Source organism: Sus scrofa, chromosome 4, assembly GCF_000003025.6.
Source record: "Sus scrofa isolate TJ Tabasco breed Duroc chromosome 4, Sscrofa11.1, whole genome shotgun sequence".
In the NCBI taxonomy this organism is placed as follows: Eukaryota; Metazoa; Chordata; class Mammalia; order Artiodactyla; family Suidae; genus Sus; species Sus scrofa.
In genome coordinates, this window is record NC_010446.5 from 31,233,280 (window position 1) to 31,255,205 (window position 21,926).

General features: G+C 41.6%; 1 protein-coding gene across 2 annotated transcripts in view; it reads right to left on the minus strand.

The window, feature by feature from the left end:
* The window catches only part of OXR1 (oxidation resistance 1), a 519,109-nt gene extending 497,436 nt beyond the window's left edge, over positions 1 to 21,673 (minus strand). Inside the window, exon 1 of one of the 2 annotated variants that reach the window (XM_013996553.2) lies at positions 21,517 to 21,673. The gene's annotated coding sequence lies outside the window, so the exon portion shown is untranslated. The remainder of the gene's footprint in view (positions 1 to 21,516) is intronic. The other variant, XM_013996555.2, reaches the window with a different exon arrangement.

Genomic DNA, 21,926 nt, shown 5'->3' on the forward strand with positions numbered 1-21,926 from the left:
CAAGAGATTTCTTTATGTACTCTGAGACCATGCAGGCCATACCCTGGCAGACAGTGCTTTCTGGTCACCGAATTATGATATGCAGAGTACCTCTTGTTATTGCTTAGTTAACCAGGTTCTATTATTAGCTAACGGGCTTATCTTATAACCCTTCTTAGCAGAGATGATCCTCATGAGACAAGCATTGATATAAAATGAAATGAGTCTTTGTAATGCCTCTGATTCCCCTCTCCTTCTTTTAGCCATGAACAATCCTCATTTATGGATGGTTCAGGTATCTCTCTAGAAAGAATCACGAAAAAAAATAAGTCACTAGCATAAACTTGTATCAGAAATGTCATTACACTTCCTCTGCTTTTCTGCTTTCCACTTCAGTTCACAGGACACTTGAAACACTCTTTTTCATTACCATACGTGTGTTTTTCTTGTCTTTAAAAGGAAATGTCTGTAAGAAACTGATACCTAGGATACCAAATGGAATGAAGCTGTTGCAAAACTATGCATCCAAAATGACTGACTCATATTTTCTAGCTATTTAATGTCCAAATGAGAAATTAAATGTCTTCCATTGCTGAGTTACTAGATATAGAGGAGAATTTATCTTTTATTATTTTTACTGCTTGTCCTTCTAATCTTGTTATTCACATTAGAGACCATTACTGGCATTGTAATATCTTATTTGTGAACAATAGAACTTAGAAAGCCTCATGGTAAAAGCAAATGCGTAACAGACAAATGTATCCATGGATTTCAACTAGGAATCAGCCAGCTACATTTATGTTTGTTTCTGTAATACATAGCAACACGGAGTCTCCCATTTCTCTATAAGAGAAAGACTAGGATGCTATTACGTCAGAGTAAGTTTAAAAGATCCAGTACTACTTAAAGGAAATGGTAACAGGAGAGAAAAATTAGTCTCTAAAAAGTCTCTCTACAAACTTTCTGGCTCAGGACAACACAGATTTTCACCCTATCCCAGATGACATCCTCAACCTCTCCTTCCTGCTGCCACCTCAGTGCAGGAAAAATTTATGGGCAGCATTTGTGCTTTCATTATTTTAATTAAAAGAAACAAAAACCTGGAGTGCCTGTTGTGGCTCAGCAGAAAAGAATCTGGCTGGCAGCATCCATGAGGACGCAGGTTCAGTCCCTGGCCTTGCTCAATGGGTTAAGGATCCGGCATTGCCGTGAACTGTGGTGTAGGTCACAGGTGCAGCCTGAATCTGGTGCTGCTGTGGCTGTGGTTCAGGCCAGCAGCTACAGTTCCAATTCGACCCCTAGCCTGGGAATCTCCATATGTCTCAGGTTCAGCCCGAAAAAGCAAAAAAAAAAAAAAAAAAAGTAACAAAAACCTAACTTAAATTAGCTTAATTGAAAGTGAAAAGATGTGGTCCTTGCAACTGAAATATTCAGGAATCTTACTGACTTGCAGTGTGATGGGAACAATAGGCTGACATGTGCCTTTTCATCTTGTTACTGTCTTCCTTGGACTAGCATCATTGTCAGACACGCTTTCTCCCTTGGAATAACAAAGATGGCCATCCACAGCTCTAAATATGCTTTCTAACAACTCTGTGACCCCCCAAAAGAAAGAGAGCATCATTTCTGTGTTCTGCAAGGTCCCAGGGGGTGCTCTCACCATCTTGTCAGCTGGGATCATAGATCTATCCTTGAAGAGATCACTGTGGCTGGAGGTGGAGCACTGTGGCAGCTGGGTCACAGGCACACCCCTAGGAGAAGGGAAAGGGAGCAAAGGAGGCAGGCTGGCTGCATGTCACCCAAGGATTGAAGAAGGCGATTCCAGGGGTGGGGGCAGTCCACAAAGGAAAGTCGCACAGACAAAAGACACATTTTCATGGAAGTACATTCTCATAGAAAGAATCTAAAATACAGAACAAAGCCCTTTGATGTTATGGATAGGCTCTGAGACGCCTGTTGATATCATGTGTAAAGATGACAAACACACAAAAAAATGATTCTCTGTACCTGTTTTAGGCAGCTCCCCTGAATATCCTTTCAAAGTCCTTCACACTCAATAAAATCAGTAAGTAACCTCCTATATCTTCTGTGTGCCTGGTTAAAAGAGATGAGGTATTAACCACAGGCCACTTAAGTACAGGCGGATGATGGCCATTTCAGCACATGCTGCCTTAGCTTCACGTGAACTATTGCAGAAATTACACATTAGGGGACATATGGATTTTAGGTTGATAGCTTTAAAAGGAAGACTGTTTCTCTTGTTCATGTCCAACGCCTCCATAAGACAATACAATGATCTGGTAACTCATTCATCCCCATTGGTAGCTAGCACTGGAAATGAGGCAGGCATTCCCATTGTGGCTCAGTGGTAATGAACCTGACTAGGATCCATGAGGATGTGGGTTTGATCCCTGGTCCCGATCAGGGGGTTAAGGATTCAGCATTGCTGTGAGGTGAAGTGTAGCTGCAGACATGGCTTGGATCTGGCATTTCTGTGGCGGTGGTGTAGGCTGGCAGCAGCTCTGATTCAACACCTAGCCTGGGAACTTCCATATGCTGCACGTGCAGCACCGAGAAGCAGAAAAAAAAAAAAAAGGGGGGGGGGTGGGCGTTGGGGCACAGAACTGCTCCAATTCACTTCTAGACAAAATGCTGCCATTTCAAAAAGTAAATAGAGGAAATAAAAACTATGTTTCACAGTCTTACTCAAATGATCTAAATACTCCAAGAATTTTTATCTCAGAGTAGTGATTAAGAAGGCTACATAGACATCAGTGTTCAATACTACCATGGTCTGTATTTTTCTAATCAAATGGAAAATTCAAAATTTGTCTGTAAATTGAAATGTAGCAGAGATTATCATCTCTGAAAAGGACAAGTCAGTTCAATTCAGTAATAGAAATAATACCTCCAGCTTTTTTATAATGAGGTTGAAATAAACAGGTAAACAATGGCAGCTAAAAGAGTAAGCCAATACCTGAGTGATTTTAACAGCCCCCTCCTTTTTTTAAAGATTGAAGATAATGTTATAATAGCTCTTATAATGGAAGCTTTATGAAGAAGTATTCAATAACAAATGACAAAGGCAAGTGGTTTAGAATTCCCTCAGTTCAAAACCTCAAAGAAACAAGTACTTTAATCTTTACCCAGATACTAACTGCCTGCTACCCAGAGATACAGAAATATTTATAATATTATACATATATATATATTTGGTGCCTGTGTCATGTCCATTGTGTTTAAATAGCAGACATTTTTTTTTAAGTTGCAAAGCATTTTGCTTTTGCTTAATGCTATTTGCTTTCTTGTTGAAGAAACAGTGTTACCTCTGCATCAGTGAAGGATAGTTGATAGTGTCATCCTCTGTTTCAAGTCCAAAATCATTGGCCTGGCCAAGAAAACCATGTATTTCTAGATGCTGGCTTATCTTTCCACCCCTATTTGGTCCCATCTTCATCCTTGACCCAACCATATTGATCATCTTTCATATCCTCATAAGGACCAAGCTGTTTCCTCTGCTTGGAAAACCCCTCTAGTCTGGCCCCCAGTTCCACCCATGCAGCCCTCAACCTAGGGAGCCTCTCCTTTCTCAGAGTTAGGTCCCTCTTCTGTTCAGCCTCCCACCCCACCTACTTGGCCTCTGGAACTCCTTCTGGTACTACAGCTAACACCCTCCCCTCAATACCCACAAGGGCAGGGACACGTCTGCTCTGTCTCAGTGTTCAGCTGAGTGTTCAGCCTGACACATATTCACATCCGAAACTTTTGTTAGAAAAATGTTTCACTGCAACCTAAGATTAACATTTCCCAGTAAGTATATATTGATGAAAATATACTTTGGGCAGATTTCACAATAATCTGCACTGTTTGAATGCATTAGAAAGGTCACAGTAAGATCACTGAAGTAACTTCAAGAAATTCCCAGATAATTATGAGATTTTGCAGACTAGAGCTAGGTCAATGACGGAAACTAAACAAAAGCAGATTTTATTCCAAAAGAGGCAAAACTTCCTGTCAGGGTTGTCAAAAATAAAATAAAGTAGCCAGAGATGTTTAGAAGATTTGCCTTCATAATGGATACGTATCTAACTGTAAAATTATAACCCACAAGGAAGCAAGCCTCCCATTCCTCGGGGGTCCAGGTAGATCCCTACACGCCCACCATCACAACTGGCATTTAGTCACCCAAATGGTTCAGTCTGGTATGACAGCATTTAGAACAAAGTTTAAAAGATAATAAAAATAAATAGATAGAAATCTTGGCATAGAAGATGTGTTCATTTAAATCTCACCCAACCTGCTAGGGAACTGCATCAAATTTAGGTAAAGAATGCTGACCTATGGCTCTAAGTTTGGCCCGAATTCACAAACACAGAAGTGGAAGCCACCAGACTGACCTCTGTTAGAGATGCCCATCTCCCCACCACGGATTTCAGAGGCCCTGAGCCATGAATGTGGGGTGGTGTTCTAAGACCTAGGCCCCCTAAGAGGCAAGGTTAAAAAGCATCACACTGGGTCCTTACTTCTAAGGTTACACTGGCTCCACCATAGAAGAGGCCTCTTAACAAAGCCACAGAGAATCTACACATTCTCAAAAACATGCCCATGGCACTCACCAACTGACATGAAACCTGCTATTACCAATGTTTCCTATGGAATGGCACAGCTGGCATCTGGCAGATCAAGCACTTGCACAAAGGGTTAGAACATGCTCAACAGCACTGGCTTTCTGGACCAAGCCATCTGCACTGAATGGAATTTACTGCTGGGCATCCAAGAAAGGCCCCAGGTTCCTTTGTGATGTTCTGAATCCCTCTGGGAGTCTGTCAAAGCCTATGCCCTCTTCTAAGAATGAGACACATAAAGGAAACGAAATACACTGAAACAGTTATCAAATTATAAAAGTATGAATTGGTGACATGGTACATGTGTTTCTTTTTCTAATATTTTAAATGAAGAGATCTAACAGAAGATTTAATAGTAATCACACTTTCAAAGTAGGGATGAGAACAGGTAATTTTTAACATCCGCCAACAACTGTAATGGGATACGATATTATCTGTGACTTACACTGGTGACAAAGTCACGGGTACTACTGATGCTATGTGGTTTGTGACCTACACCCACAATAAAGGACAACACTACATTTCAATTAGAGGCTAATAACAACAAGCATGCCATCTTCTCTATCCAAGTTTGTGTACTAACTGAATTCTACCCCTGCCTGTGAACAACACGTTAAGAACCCCCGGTTTCAGAAGTATGCCAGATGAATTCTAAAGATCCTTTAAACTTGAAGAGTCTATAAGCAACTTGACATAAGTTTGGGGGAGGGAAAATAACTATACTTGCATTTATAAAGGGCTTTGAGTTTCAAAAATAATGCCATTTGTAGCAACATGGATGGACCCAGAGATTACTAAGTCACAAAGAGAAAGACAAATATCAAATGATACCACTTACAGGAGAAATCTAAAATATGGCATAAATCAACATATCTATGAAACAGACACAGACTCATAGACACAGCGAATAGACTTGCAGTTGCCAAGTGGGGATGGGTGGGCGAGGAAAGGATTGGGAGTTTGGGATTAGCAGAGGCCAACCATCATATGCAGGATGGATAAACAATAAAGTCCCACAGGGAACTATATTCAATAGCCTGTGATAAACCATAGTGGAAAAGAGTATGAATTATATATGTACAAATATATTTGAATATGAAATACTGCGTATACCTGAATCACTCTGCTTTACAGCAGAAATTAACACAAAATTGTACATCAGCTATACCTCAGTAAAATTAAAAAACTGAGTAGTTTATAAGTCAATATTATTTTATATATTATAATGAAAAAGACCCTCAGATCACACATAGGATTGAGTTCTTACTGAGCAAATTATGACCTTTAAGTTTCTCCTAGCCCCTCAAAGTACTCCTGCTATCTACATAACTGTTTTGATCTACTTCTGAACCTCTGCATTTTCTAAAGTACCATGTTTTTCATGAAACATTCATGGCTCCCTCCCTGATGGTTATTCTCACTGAACACTGGTGCAGTGGTGAGGTCAGCACTTTCCTTTTATTCCTTTCTATTGTCCTGTAGAATTTATTCTGAGGAATATTACCACAATTGGTTTATCCATTCCCCAACTGATGGACCTATGGGTTGTTTCCAGTATTTGACCATTATAACTGCAGCTGCTATAAACATTTGGGTCCTCTGGATGTACCCTCACTCTCAGGCCCTATAAACCTGGGCCCTGGGCTGGCTTTCCTTCCGCTTTCCTGCCCCTCTCTCTTCCTGTGGCAACCAGACAATGCTCTGGATCTGCTGCAGGTCTCTACTTTGTACCCCTGCAGGATCCTGGGCTCGGTGGGGTTTCTGTCCCTCCTCCAGTGGCTCAAGGCTTTTGCGCCCTTGAAAGTTGAATCTGGGGTCAGAGGTGGGATTTTACACCTGTTACCAGGGGCAGCCTCTCATGAGGTGCACACGTGTGGAACTAACAGGGTCTTTCTCACGTTAACTGCCCCCAAATTCTTTGATAAGCACGGAGCAGAGGCCCATGGGAAAGAACTTGTGCGCTTACACGTGGACTCTAAAATATGATACAAACGAACTAATTTGCAAAACAAAAACAGACTCACAGATTTTGAAAACAAATTTATGGTTACCGAAGGGGAAATGTTCAGGGTTGGATGGGGCTAAATTAGGAGGGTGGGATTAATATATTCACACTACTGTATATAAAATTCGCCCTAACCCTAACCCTAACCCTAACCCTAACCTAATACCAGTACAGGGAACTCTACACAATAGTTTGTAATAACTTATAATAGAAAATACTCTGAAAAAGAATGGATAGATGCATAACTGAACCACTTGGCTGTACACCTGAGATACAACATTGTAGTCCAAGTATATGCCAATACAAAATAAAAATTAAATTTAAAAAAAAGAAGCATAACACTGCTGGAATCAGCTCTGCTGGGCAAAATGATGCATTATGTCCCTTCTAGATGGCCAGGATTGGGTATGATGGGACTTTTGCATAGGCATAGGTGAAAGAGAAAAATCCACATTATGACCCAAGGGCATGGGGAGGTAGAATTTCAAAGACAAGTGTGGCAGAATAAAGCCCCTCCAAAGAGGTCCGTGGCTGAATCCCCAGAACCTGAGAATATGCCATCTGACACTGTAAAAGATATTCTATTGATGTGATTGGGGTTAAGGACTTTGAGATGGAAGGACCCCAGGAGACTCAGTCTAATCACATGGGTCTTAAAAATGGAAGAGGAAGCAGGGGAGTGGGTCAGAGAGATGCAATGTAAGGAGAACTCCACTTGCCACTGATGATTTGGAAGATGGAGGAAAGGATGCTATACACCAAGAAGTGCAGGTGGCCTCTAGGAGTTGGGAACATTTCTTAGCAGACAGCCGTGAGGAAACTGTGATCTCAGACCTATATCCACAGAGAACTGAATTTTACCAATAACCTGAATGAATACGTAGTAGATTCTCCCCTAGAGCCTCCAGAAAGGAAAAGAGCCTGCCAATACTTTGATTTTAGTCTGGTGGGAGCTGTAACAGATTTCTGACCCACAGAACTTTAAAAGTTATAATTTGTGTTGTTTTAATGCAAGACATAAAATAAAATATGAACTTATTTACAAAACAAAAACAGACTCGCAGACATAGAAAACAAATTTATGGTTACCATAGGGGAAAGGGGAGTTAGAGATAAATGAGGAGTTTGGAATTAACAGACACACACCACTATATATAGAATAGATAAACAATAAGATCCTACAATATACCACAGGGAACTATATTCAATATCCTACAATAAATCAAAATAGAAAAAATATGAAAAAGAATATAGACACTAGTTTATATATATATAAAGCTGAATCAATTTGCTGCACACCAGAAACTAACACAACATGGTAAATCAACTATACTTCGAAAAAAAAAAAAAAAAAAAAAAAAAAAGAAAGAAAGAACTTGTGAGCGAGCACAAGTTTGGTTCCCCTTGCATCTACACTACCAGGTATTCTCATCTATCCTGCTGGCCCTCACTTGACTCAAGAATTTTTCAGACTTTAAGTCTTTCTTCTTACTCACTTTTTAAAATCTTTTATTATTTTTTTTTTTTTTTTTTTTTTTTTTTTTTTTTTTTTTTTTTTTTTTTTTTTTTTTTTTTTTTTTTTTTTTTTTAAATCTTTTAATGATTATTTTTAGTTGTGGTAAAATGTACATAATGTAAAATTAACCATTTCACCATTTTTAAGGGTATAGTTCGGCTGCACTAGGTCCATTGACATCACTGAGCATCAATCACCGCCATCCATTTCCAGAGTGCTTTTCATCTTACAGAGCTGAAACTCTGTCTCCAGGAAACAAGAGCTCCCCATTTCCCCTCCATCCAGCCCCTGACAACTGCCATTCTACTTTTCATCTCCATGAATTTGACTATTCAAGGTACCTTATAAAGTGGAATCGTATAAGAACTTGTCTTTTTGTGACTGGTTTATTTCACTTATGTAATATCTTCAAGGTTCATCCCTGTTGTAGCATGTGTCAGAGTCTCCTTCCTTTTTCAGGCTGGATAATAATCGATTATATATATATGCCACATTTGGTTCATCCATTCAGACATCAATAGATACTTGGGCTGCTTTTACCCCATGTCTACTGTGACTAATACTGCTATGAACAGGGGTGTACTCTTCTTATTCATTTTTATGCACAGTTTCTTGTTCCTATGGGTTCACAACTCATACCTCCTTAAAGGGACCTGTCCTTTTTTCAACTTCAGTTCACCTGCTTATCCTGCGACCTCAGCTCTTGATGGACCTAAGACAAGTTAGGATTTTGTGTATCATCCAATTTTTTCTCACTGTGAGAGTGGGAGTGATTTCCTGTGGCTTTCTCCATCTTAAGTGGAAACCAAACTTCTGAACTTTATTTCATCAAAAAAAAAAAAAAAAAAAAAAGAAGGAATGTTGAGAAGAGTGGGAAGATGGAAGAGGAACAAGGTGGAGGGACTTAGTAAAAGAGATATCCATCCTCATCTTCCACATCTCCTAATGCAGGAAGTCACCAGATAAAAGCAAATACCAATATCTAGAACTCTAAGGATGTATTTAGGAATATGCTTAATTTAGGTTAATTAATTTAGGTTGCTTCCTACAAATAGAAACTGAAGATGATAAGCACTGGAGGAGGAAACTGCTGGTTTACATCATATGCCTTGCAGAAAATTTTGACTTTTTAAACATGTATATGTATAAGACTTGGTGAAAAAAATTTAAAACTCCTCCAGTGTTATAATATATTCCCGGAGACAGTAAAATGCTAAAAAAAAAAAAAAAAGCTATTAAAAAACTCCTTCCTTTTGAAATCTGGACTCTATCTCAAAGACAATGGAAAGCAAAAACAAAGATAATGGAGCAAGAATTATATAAGTTAATTTGACATTCATTCTATCAATCTAAGAATCTACCACGAAAGCCAGAAAAGCAATTACGAATTGCTTTTAAAGGATAGTTCAGAAATACATAGTATTTAGGCACTGCAAGCAAGAGAAAGCCATATTTATATGCACAATTTTCCCCTTCACTGAGCCAACAGCTATCTTCTGAACCAGTACTAGGAGGAAGGACTTCTGCCCGGAATAGCTGCTTCCAGGTACCTACAGTGCAAAGGAGTGCCAGAAACAGCAAGGAAAAAGTCCAGACAAATAAATCATCAGAACTTTGACACAGAAGTTTCCAAGTTTCAATCATCTATATATACTACCTTCTTGATTTTTGTAATATCATAGTATTAAAAAAATTTAACTGCATGGATGTCTAAAGGAAGTTTTGTGTCATTCTTTTACATAGAAACTACCACTTAGCAGGAAAGAAGGTAAAATAAAAATGAATACAATGAAAACAAAACAGTTGTATTAGACTTTTGAACGCTTTGCAGTTGAAGCTTACTCTTTATTAAAAAGGGAGATAAACATGTATTAAAGACACTAAACACTAGCATCAAATTGAAACTTCCTCTTTGCCTTAATAAGCACCACTGAAAGGGAGCAAATTCAAAACCCTTTCAATTCAGTTCAATACATATCCTTACACCATTCAAAGTCATCTTGCATAAAACCAGTCAGAATGTCCCCCACTTTGAGAAACATTGCTTTAGCCAAAGTCCCCTCCAGTCTCCACATTAAGACATTAACTTCAGAGGTCCAGGGCTACCTCTGTGGACAAAGACAACCCAGGGGAGAAAAGAGATTAAGGAGAAAAATCACACCCTACCTTTAATCCTATTTTTAAGATGGTAAAATTGAAACAAAGAGAGGGATGATATAGGAGCAAGGTAATTCTAGCTAACCAGAGAAACAGTGAAGGAATATGAAAGGGCTGATAAGGATCAGATAAGTACTCCAGGTAAACAATCTGAACATATACTTGTCAAGTAGATCTGATTAAACAACAAATTCACTCAACAAGTATTTAATGATCTGTGGCTCCTAGATTTTTTACCACTAGCGAAGTATATCTCTGAAATATTTATCTATGTAATAATACACATGCCATGTTTACTTCTATATCCGCTAATACACAATACCATGCTCCATGCACAATAAATGTTTTGGGGATGACTAATGTTCTATGTATTCCTAGAAGGAGAATCTTGAACCAGAATATTGAGCAGTTATCTAACCTAGTTTTCTTCATATTTAGAAGCTTATTCTACATCATTGATAACAGATATCAGTGTAGCTTCTGCTGACTGCTTCCAGAGATGGAGACTTTACAAACTCTTAAAGTAGCTCGTTCCTTTCCTGAACCACACTACTCTAGGATTACTCTTGTTCTGTTGTGTTTTCTTGCTTCTCTAAAATTCCCAGCCATAGGCCCCAGTTCTCCCTAAATACCAATTACCTTTTTCTTCCTTTCAACATTTGGAAGCTCATATCATGTTTATCTAAAGCTCCTCTTTGCTCAACTTATAGTCCATAGTTTGAAAATACTACTCTTAGAAAGTAAACTGTTTTCCCACTAGTTCTCCAGTTGACATGTTATCCTCTGAAAAAGACTGCCTAAAACCAGGCATGATACTTCAGATAGAGTTTTACAAGAGGAAATAATAGGATAACATGCCTTCCCACTCTTTGGTCTATGTGCATTGTTATTTATTTTCTCCACATTATATTTGTACTAAGTCGGATAGTGTCCCCCCCAAATCTCATGTCCTTCCCTGAATCTCAGGATGTGAGCATACTGGGGATTGGGTCACTATAGCTGTAATCACTTGTATTAAGATGAGGTCATACTGGAACAGTGCAAGCCCTTCATCCAGTATGACCAGTGTCTTTATCAGAAGAGGAGATACACAGAGTCCACACAGGGCAGAAAGACACCATGTGACAACAGAGGCAGAGATCATAGTGATGGGTCTGTGAACTGAGAAACACCAAGGATTACTGGCAGCACTAGAAGTCAAGAGAAAGACAGGGAACAAGACTCCCTGCCTGGAGTCTTCAAAGAGAGAATGTCCCTGCCAACACCTTGATTTCAGATATACATCTTCCAGAACTGTGAGGAATACACTTCTGCTGTTTTAAGCCACCCATTGGATCTGGCTGTAATCTGTTACAGCAGCCTTAGGAAACTGACGTGGTATTTTTGTTGCCCATATAGGTATTGTTTAGATAATATACTTGGGTTTTTTGTATGTTTGTTTTGTTTACCTTTTCTTTTCCTTCTAGTAATTCATCAACACTGAAACGAGTTTTCCATCTGGAATTTACATGGTGGACATGAGTTGAGCACACCTGCCCAGTATCATCAATTCTCCTTCTTCTGGAAGCAGGAGAGTACAGACTATGCTTTGGTAGCTCCTTGGACCCATTACAGTGTTGGTGGACTGCCAGGCAAGACGCCCTGCTCTTCCTCTGAACTAACTCTTTCTCTCTCTCATCAAATTCTGAATCTTGGGCACAGTGACACAATGACAGAAAATAGCTAGAGTTGACTCATCTTAGCATCAGGCTATCCTTTCCAAGTTCTGATTTTTCAGCATTTTCTTCAATTCCATGAACTTCTCCATGACCATAGCATGATTCCCATTCTGCTTAAACTACCCAGAGTCAGTTTCTATTTAATTTAGTTAATGAACTCAGATAAGTTATAAAACTGAAGCTTTGAATTTTGTTCTGTTGTGTTTTCTTGCTTATCTTGACTGACCACTATTAATAGGTTCCATTGAAATTACAGCTTCACTCCATTCCCTCCCACAAAATCATCTACATAGTTAGCTTAAAATTCTTCTATGTACACATTTCCATAATGAATTTGTTATTGTGTATTGAAAGTCTGAGTGCTTTCTTCCTAGAAGCAGAAAAAGCTGATCGAAAACTTAAAAGAAATTAATGCATACTTTCCAACTGGACTACAACCTTGTTATTCTCATTCTCATTAGCAAGGAACTGGTCATATGGTTTCAACTCTCAGTTATGTCCTATCTAGGGCCAAATACAGTCCCCTATTCTACTCAATTATATATTCATGAAGCCTCTTTTTTTTTTTCCCCCTGAAGCCACCAGAAGTGGGGTTTTCAGATTCTTTACAGTGAAAGAATCTGAACTATTTCAAGTATAAACAATTACTTTCAAGTTGAAGTATGGTGAATCAGCAGTGCACAAGGACAAAGAAGGATGCCAGGCGTCATGCTAAAATCTTCACTTGCTTATCTTACTTAATCATCACAAGAATCATAATCTGGTGGATGTGATTCACAAAAGACAGGGAAGCTGGGAAGTCAAGTAGTAGGTCCAAGTTTTCACAGCTAGTAAGTAAAAAAGAGAGATCTGAATTCCAGCTCATCTGATGCTAAGGGGAATGTTCGTTCAAAGTTGCCATCTGTCCTGGCTTTCAATTTTAAGTCTTTCACTACTGCAACTGATTGTTTATCTTTACCATAAACTACAAATAAGACAACATACATAACATACTTCACAATTCACAAAGTACTTCTAATACATACTAGATTTTCATACAATAGAACTATCAGCAGGGCCAATTTTCAATTTTCTATAACCTAGTTGAAGAACATTATCCTTAGTGGCATTTTTTGTTTGTTTTTAAATAAAACCCTACTTAGGTTCACCCTAATTAGGAAAAAATAAAGATGTGCTTATCATTTTGATCATTTAGGTGAACAGCTGAGTTGAACTTCTATACAAATTCAATTAAAAATCTATTGATGACTTTTTGCCTATAAAAGACCTGGAACTCAACAAACTGAAAAGAGAGTAGCTTCAGCTGAATCATCTTTTTTTTTTTTTTTTTTTTTTGGTCTTTTTAGGGCCACATCCACAGCTTTTGGAAATTCTCAGGCTAGGAGTTCCCTCAGAGCTGCAGCTGTTGGCCTATACCACAGCCACAGCCATGCCAGATCTGACCTATGTCTGTGACTTACACCACAGCTCAAGGTAACACTGGATCCTTAACCCACTGAGTGGGGCCAGAGATCGAACCCACGTCCTTATGGATACTAGTTGGGTTCCTTACCACTGAGTCACAACAGGAACTCCTCAATCAACATTTTTAGATAAACAGAAGCAACACAGATTTAACCAAGAAAATAAGTGTGCTCTTAAGGTGGCGAATGTTGGGATGGAGACTTTGACACTGTAGACTCAGCTGAAATGATGCAGAGTGACTGAGGACCTTGGGCAAATCACTTCATAATCCTGAGTTCCCGTCTATTAATGCCAAACTATGTGTCTCTTTTTTACCAAAATGTAACAAACTATTGCCTTTGGAATGGATTAGCAATGAGATCCTGCTGTGTAGCACTGGGAACCATGTCTGGTCACTTATAATGGAGCATGATAATGTGAGAAAAAAGAATGTATACATGTATGTGTGACTGGGTCACCTTGCTGTGCAGTAGAAATAAAATTGTATTGGGGAAATAGCTATTAACAAATAATAACAAAAAAAAAAAAAAGAAAATGGGATTGAAGAAATAATTTGGTTATTAGGCACACACATTATTGAATTTTCACCTGCTGTTTCCAGAAGCTCTAATAAGTTTCAAGTATACAGAAATCAAAATAAAATCTCCATCCCTGAAAAAAAAAGACATGTAAGCTCCACTACTACTTAATAGGCACATATGCTTTGAAAATAACTCCTCTAATCCTATAATGAATGAACTCTACAGAAAAAAAAAAAAATCTCCTTTTCAAAGATGAGGAAATTGGACCTCCAAGAGGTTAAAAACAAAACAAAACAAAAACAAAAACCTCACCTAAAGTGACCAAACCTACCAAGTAAAAGTGCCAGATTTGATCACAAAGCTCTAGATTTTCCCTAAACTGCTGTACCTCATTCCTCTTTCCTCTTCCCCATTAGTAGCTAGTGTTCTGGCTCATCAGGTGGTCTTTTACAAATACATTAATTGATTCAAAGCCTGGTCACAACTCTGGTTCTGATCAAAATTGCTAAAATCAGGCTCCATAATCCAGAAGACTGAGGTCTATGTTTCGATCAATGGAGTGCCGGACCAACATCAAGTACTATGCATGTCTGTGTGTAAAAGAGGCCGCAGGTGGCACCCATAACAGTCCTTCCAATGACAAACAGGACACCTCTTTCACCCTCTTTAGAAGGACAGAGACAACTCTAAATCACAAAATCAGAAGGGACTGTATCAGTCAACTTAGCCCAGTATTTAGATTCCAAATGATATCACATAATGAATATTCCAGAGAGAGAAGAGACACATTGTTTGTAATGAAGGCTGAAAGCCTCAGGAAATGTTCAAGGCTATTTGTTTCTTAAGATGAATAAGCATTTATGAACAAAAGTAAAACCTTCCACAGGCAAGATTATCCTTTTCATGCATTGCTGCTGCTCGTCCTTAATAATAATAAACTAAAGTAAAATTGAAAACAGAATTTCTCATTGCCTTTGCTGTAGCACAAATGTCAAATTCCTGCTTTTGTTTTCATTTGTTTTTGAATTCAGCAAAGACAACATACACTGTTCAAAAAAATTTCCACCCCTCACGCTATCATTCTTCCAGCTGGACAATAACTGACCTGCCCCAGTGACCAGCGAGTTTGTTGATAGGAACGAGAAACTACTGTATTATCACATCTCCCCTCTGAAACACGTATACTTTAAAGCAGTACAGATGTGTAGCTCTGCAATCTTTATATTAGTCTCATCAAAACTGTGACATGGTATGTTCAGTTTGTGCAAGTGTGTAGCCTTTGTTGCAAACAGTATTACAGAATTGATCTGAAATTCTGCCTTATTCTAACCATCGGTGCCAGCCAGCCCTGCCTTTTACCATGGCTATCAAAAGTAGAAAAGGCACACATCCATCCAGCAAGTATCTGTGGGGAAAGAGACCATCTCCACTTGTCCAGAGGTCAAACAAAATCAATAACTACTTCCTAAAAAAAGGAAAAGGGAGATGAAAACTGACCCCTTTCACCTCAAATTGCTAAACTGCTCACTCCCTCCTCCTCTGATCTATAGAGAAATCCATGTGACTGTTTCCACCCCCCCACACACAATGGTTTCTTTTGTCTTGTGAATTTCACCAATTGTGTTCTGAAGTATTTTCAAGAATCAGGCTATATATCTCTATGGCCTCTCTAAATTTAATGAAAATGAATACCGATCTTATGTTTCTTTCTCCCCCCCTCCCCATTTTTGCATACCTGTGGCATACACAAGTTCCCAGGCCAGGGATCCAATCCAAGCTGTAGTTGTGACCTATGCCACAGCTGTGACAATGTCAGATCCTTAACCCACTGTGTGGGACCGGGGTGGAACTGCATCTCCACAGCAATTTGAGCTGCTGCAGTCGAATCCTTAACCCATTGTGCCACGGTGGGAACTCCTTGCATTTCTTTTATAGATAGACTTTTAGAGACATATATAGAATACATGTATATTACTCTAAATGAACTTGGTTCTGCAAACCAGTTGCAATGCACAATGCAGCTCCGTGTGGCAAATGCAAGAGTCCCTGTGCCTAGAACAGAACCTGCTACTTTTGAATTTACAAATGCTTGTTGGATTTAAAAATAGGATGATCATTGGTTCAAATCATATTCTTGAGGCTTCACACAGTCAATGATAGGTGCCCTCTACCAACATCAGTTGCTTGCACCAAAGCTCTGTTTTCCTCAGTTCTTCCACTATCCCTTTGGGAAGAGGACACCTTCCTAAAAGCAAGAATATGCAACTGAACAAACAACTGAAAAAGGCCATTCAGAAATGCAAGCAGAGAAATGAATATCACCCTTCTGGAAAACAAAGGTTCTCCCCACTGCCTTTTTCTAAGAGATACAAATCTCTGTTCCTCTAAGAAGCAGGAAAGAGCTGTTTGTGTTTGTACACAAAGGAAAAAAAAGGAGGGGTTATTGGGTGCCCTGGAGATTAAGCAGGAGTCTCTTCTGCTACATGAACTCCTGAGGGACTGAGGGACGGTGCCAGGCAAGGATGGAAGGAATGGTTATTAGAACAAGAAGGGAAGTAAGCAGCCCTAATGAGGATCCCTTTAGGATGAATTCTGAAACCAACTAACCAACAAAAGTGCTGGGCAGGTGGGGACAGACAGGGGAAGAGGGTAGAAATACTAACCAAATCTCTTTAGGTTCTCCAGGCCTCAATGTGATAATGACAAAGCTTTTATGGAGTAAGTGCTCTGAGTACCCTGCATACAGGTGATCTTAGAACAAGTCCACTGATCTTATTACATTTGTCATTGTCAGCTATTGTTCCTGCTCTCCAGGCAGTGTATTGTGCTACAGGCTCTAAAGGTTTGCTTCTCAATACATGCCCTTCTTTCTATTTAAAACTGAAACTAAATACATGAAAATTATATGGGATTCTTACCTTCCTGTGTAGATGTCTACAAATACTAAGGTTTCACCTTGGAAAGTTTTGTGAGGCTCCTAATACATATTCAGCTAACATTCTTCTCTGATTCTGTTCAATCCTTTACTACATATAGAATTGGTTGTAATATAAATTAAATTAATATTAATTATTGCTTTTTGGCCTTTTGGCTAAGATCAAGTGTAAATTAATATTAATTTAAAATTAAAAATTTTTAAAAAGCAATTACCAAAGAAGTTCCGTGATAAACACTGTAGAAGAATACTTCTAACCTGTTTTCATCAAAAAATGTTTACTGGAGTTCCCGTTGTGGCGCAGTGGTTAACGCATCCAACTAGGAACCATGAGGTTGCACGTTGGATCCCTGGCCTTGCTCAGTGGGTTAAGGATCTGGCGCTGCCAGGAGCTGTGGTGTAGGTTGCAGACGCGGCTTGGATCCCGCGTTGCTGTGGCTCTGGCGTAGGCCGGTGGCTACAGCTCCAACTGGACCCCTGGCCTGGGAACCTCCATATGCCACGGGAGAGGCCCAAGAAATGGCAAAAAGACCAAAAAAAAGTTTACTCAGTTCATATGCATACAATATATGTCCTTTCAGGCACTGCCAATCTATTTTGGGATTTTTTTTTTTTTTTTGAAAGCTGAAAAGAAATTATGCTAAAAGAAAACTCCTTTAATTTCCTTAAAGCAAGCATTTTTGAACATGGGGCCATTTTGCAAAGAATGTCTCAATATTAACTATTCTTAATTTTAAGACAGACTTCTAATAGGAGTAACTGAAAGCATCCTGACTAAAGCACCCTAAAGGAGTTGCTTTTAACTCTACTCACGCCTTGCTCTAAGGCATGATTCCTCAACTTCAGCACCACTGACTATGGGATTGAAAAATTCTTTGTGTACCCAGTACGTTGTAGAATATATGCAATATCCCCGGCCCTATCCATGAGATGCCAATAGCACTCTGTGCCCCAAGTTGTGATACCCAAATCATCTTCAGACATTGCCAGTGTCCCCTGAGGGGGCAAAACTGCCATTGCCAAGAACCACTGCTCTAAGCCTACCAGTATGACCAGTAAGAGCAAGTGATTTCTCCTCTTTCACTTTGACTAATATTTCTCTCATTCATCATTCTGCTTCATTAAGTGACCTCATCATCCTTTCAAAATGTCTTTACCTTGTGGCTGCAGAGTGCATTGATTACTTCCTAAGGCAAACCTGAGTTTAGGGAATGATCTTCCAGGGAAATGACTGTTAAGTTAGGTTTCTGAGGACTAGGAACCAGCCCAAGGGTACAATCTTTGCATTTCAAAGGGAGGAGGTGAGGAGTGGGAAGAGAAGGGTTTTCTCATTTCACACTGAATTTGGCATTATAGAAATGAAGCTTTCACATCCACATGCTTGTAAGATCTTCAGATGCCTTTATTTGATACCCTAATCAGTTTGCCCAACTCTCCTTCTTCTTTGACTCCCAAACCAAAAATAGGCAAATATGGAGTTCCCATCATGGCCCAGCCGAAACAAATCCGACTAGGAACCATGAGGTTGCAGGTTCCAGCCCTGGCCTTACTCAGTGGGCCAAGGATCCAGCGTTGTCGTGAACAGTGGTGTAAGTCACAGACATGGCTCAGATCTGGTGTTGCTGTGGCTGTGGCGTAGGTCAGCGGCTACAGCTCCAGTTAGACCCCTAGCCTGGGAACCTCCATATGCCTCAGGTGCAGCCCTAAAAAGACAAAAAGAAAAAAAATAGGCAAAAATATATGGTTATATATTTTTTAATTATTTTTATTTTTTCCATTATAGCTGTTTTACAGTGTTCTGCCAATTTTCTACTGTACAGCAAAGTGATCCAGTCACACAAACATATATACATTCTTTTTTCTCACATTATCCTCTATCATGGTCCTTCATAAGTGACTAGATATAGTTCCCAGTGCTACACAGCAGGATCTCATTGCTTATCCATCCCAAAGGAATTAGTTTGCATCTATTAACACCAGATTCCCAGTCCATCCCACTCCCTCCCTCTCCACCTTGGCAACCACAGGTCTGTTCTCCAAGTCCTATATGGTTATTTATTTGAACAGCGCTCTGGGGAGAAAAGAACTAATGAATAAAATAATAATTTTCACCATATGTTCTAATAAAAATCAACGAAAAAAAACATAGTACTAGAAGCAGAAAATGATAGCATATGTCTTTTTATTCAAACTTTTCACTTTACAGATATCCAGAATCATGAACTTATTTCAAAAGTTCAATTTCAATAGTTATTGTACTAGAAACCGGGCCAGCCACTGTCACCTGGAAAGAGATGATATGCCCCTGGCCATTCGAAGCTTTCTGTTCTGCTGTGTCCATCCACCAATGATTAACCTGCAAGACAACCCACATTGTGGTCCTCACCACTTGAGAGTTTCTCACTTCCCTTCATCTGAGTCTCCGGCTGCATTTCGCATGTTTAGAATTCTGATGACCACACACAATCTCAGCAACCAACCCTTTGAACTCTTAGCATTCAGTAGGTACAGCTCTTCTTCTCCCTCCTTTGAGTTCTTCCACAGATGGCACAGGTTTCCAGAGTCGCCTTCATTCTCATTTCCCACATTTGGTAAAGTCTCGCTTGAAATACGGCAAGAGACAGAACGTAGCAAGCTGGACAGGGTCTGAAGGGCCCTGGCCATGATGACAACTGCCGCTCCTCTGCCTGCTCCCCTCCAGTTTCAGATGTGTACGCTGCAAAAGCTTCTTCCCTTCTTGCTGCTGATGGGTAGAATATTTGCCAGCCAAAGAGGCACATTTACATAAAAACCTCTGCCCCTCAGTGTTTGACTAATCTGGTCTTTTCCTTTTAAAATTACATTTAACTGTGGGGAACCGGAGCAGGGGGCAGGCGGAGGGGAGGGGAGATCCACTTCCAGAGACCCGGTAAGTGCTGGTCAGTCTACTGGGCTTCAGGCCTCCCTGGCCATTTGGAGCCAAGGTACATAAGGCAACATTACCTCAGGGCAACATTAGCGCATTACCTGCAGGGGCAGCAGAGTGAACTGCGGACCCCCAGAGGGACACCCCAAGAAAGACTGGTGGATTTAGGATCCCCTCAGACCGCTGGGAGTCTCCAGATTCCCTCTGGCATAAGAGGGACAGAAGCGTCCCCTGGGTACGGAATCAGAGGACAAGACCGGCGTCAGGTTTGGGGTGTGCAAGAGCTGGGAAGAGGTTAGAGAGGAGTATCCTTGTACGAGCAAGAATGTGACCCCAGGGAAAGGAGGCAGAAGAAACGTAGGAAAGCACGTTGCCCTTAATCCCCTCCCTGTGCTGCCTGTGGAACCCTGGATCTCCTCGCCATGGAGACAGACTGCAGCAACACACACGACCCCGGGCCAAAAACAAGCACACAGGCGCACGCACACACATACTCACACTCCCCGCTGCCAGGTTCATGCTGGCTGCAGACTTCTGCCTGACTTTTCGGCCCCAAACACCATACCTGTGGGGTAGGACCATGGGTTCCAGTGGCCTACAGCAGAAACCATTCCCCCATCCCCATGCCCTGCAACACACACATTCACACACTACATTGCACCCGGAGAAGGCCAGGAACCACTTAAGTGAAGCATCCGTGGCTTCTCTATAAATGACTACCTTCCGGGACCTAATCTGTCCAAATCTACTTGCTCCCCTAAAGCGAGCCGCCCAGTGACAGAGCCAGGTAGGAAATGGAGGAGGAGCCTGGGGTGCAAGTGAATCTCAGAGAACCGCTACCAAGTCACTATTCAGGGACTGCACGCAGCAGCCTTCAAGCCTTTCCTGAGCCTTTTGGCCCCATCAGCAGTCCTGTTACACCGGTTCGATCTCTGCACCGCTCCCCTCCCTCGATCTCTGCACCGCTCACTCAAATCCCTCAGCGATTTTCCAAATGGTCCTTCCAGGCCACTTTCTACATCCATCCTCTGTCCAGCCGGTTCCCAACATTTGGCCTCGCATACTTGCTCTCAAGTCCTCGATTCAAGGCTGCCTCTGTCCCTCATTATACCGCCCTGACTTGGTAGAGAGTCCCCCAAATTATCCGAGTCCACTCATTCCCCGGAGCTCGCAGCCCCTTCCACCACCCTTTGCTCTCATTCAAATCCGCTTTCCGCGCGCCCCACTTTCCATCCATCTTTCCTCCCGTCTCTCCGGCCAGGACAAGCTCACCCTCTACTACGCCTCCCACACTGCGCTCTCACTCCGCTCCCACCCTATCTCCTGGAGACACCCCGTTTTCCCTCTGCGGCTGTTCTCAGCCCGGCGCCCGCATCCCAAACCCAGCCTCCCCATTCTGCACCAGCCCTCCCGGCCTGCTGGGTACCCTCTCCCGTCGCGCAGCCCTTCCTTCTCCCCAGGTCGGCCTCTCCCCCAAAGTCAGTTCATCCCTCCCGCTCTGGCGGTCCCCCCTGCTCTAACGTCCCAGTGGCCACCGCTTTCAAACTGGCTAAGAGGCGCGCCGAGGCACTGGGCACCAGGGGCAGCCGCCAGCCAGCTCTCGGAGCGCTAGCCGCGCCCGGCACCTGCCCGCCTGGGCTCCCCGGGGCGCCAAGCCCTGGCCCCACCGCCCAGCAGCCTCTCAAACTTACTTGTGGGTCGCCAGGAGGGGGCTTCGGTGAGCGGCGGCGGGCCCCGCGGCGGCGAGTGCGCCCCTCTCGGCGGGGCTGGGCGGCGCGGCGCTGGCGCTGCGCTCCTGCGGCCGCGCGGTGAATGGGCTCAGCCTGACGCAGCCCGGCTCAGCCCCCGCCGCTGCCGAAGCCTCCGAGCGCTTCCAGACATGCTCAGTTTTCAGACCTGCCCGCGTGGACGCTACCAATGGCGAGCGGCGACGGGGGAGACGCAGGAGCCGCGGAGTGGCGGCCGCCAGTTGGAGGCTACCACGCTGGAGGCCGAGAAGAAGGGGGCAGACGCGCCGCTAAAAATAGCTGCTGCGGAAGGCACTGCTAGGGCTTAAAGCGCCCTCCCCGCCTCCCCGCCGCCGAGCGCGCGTCCCCGCCGC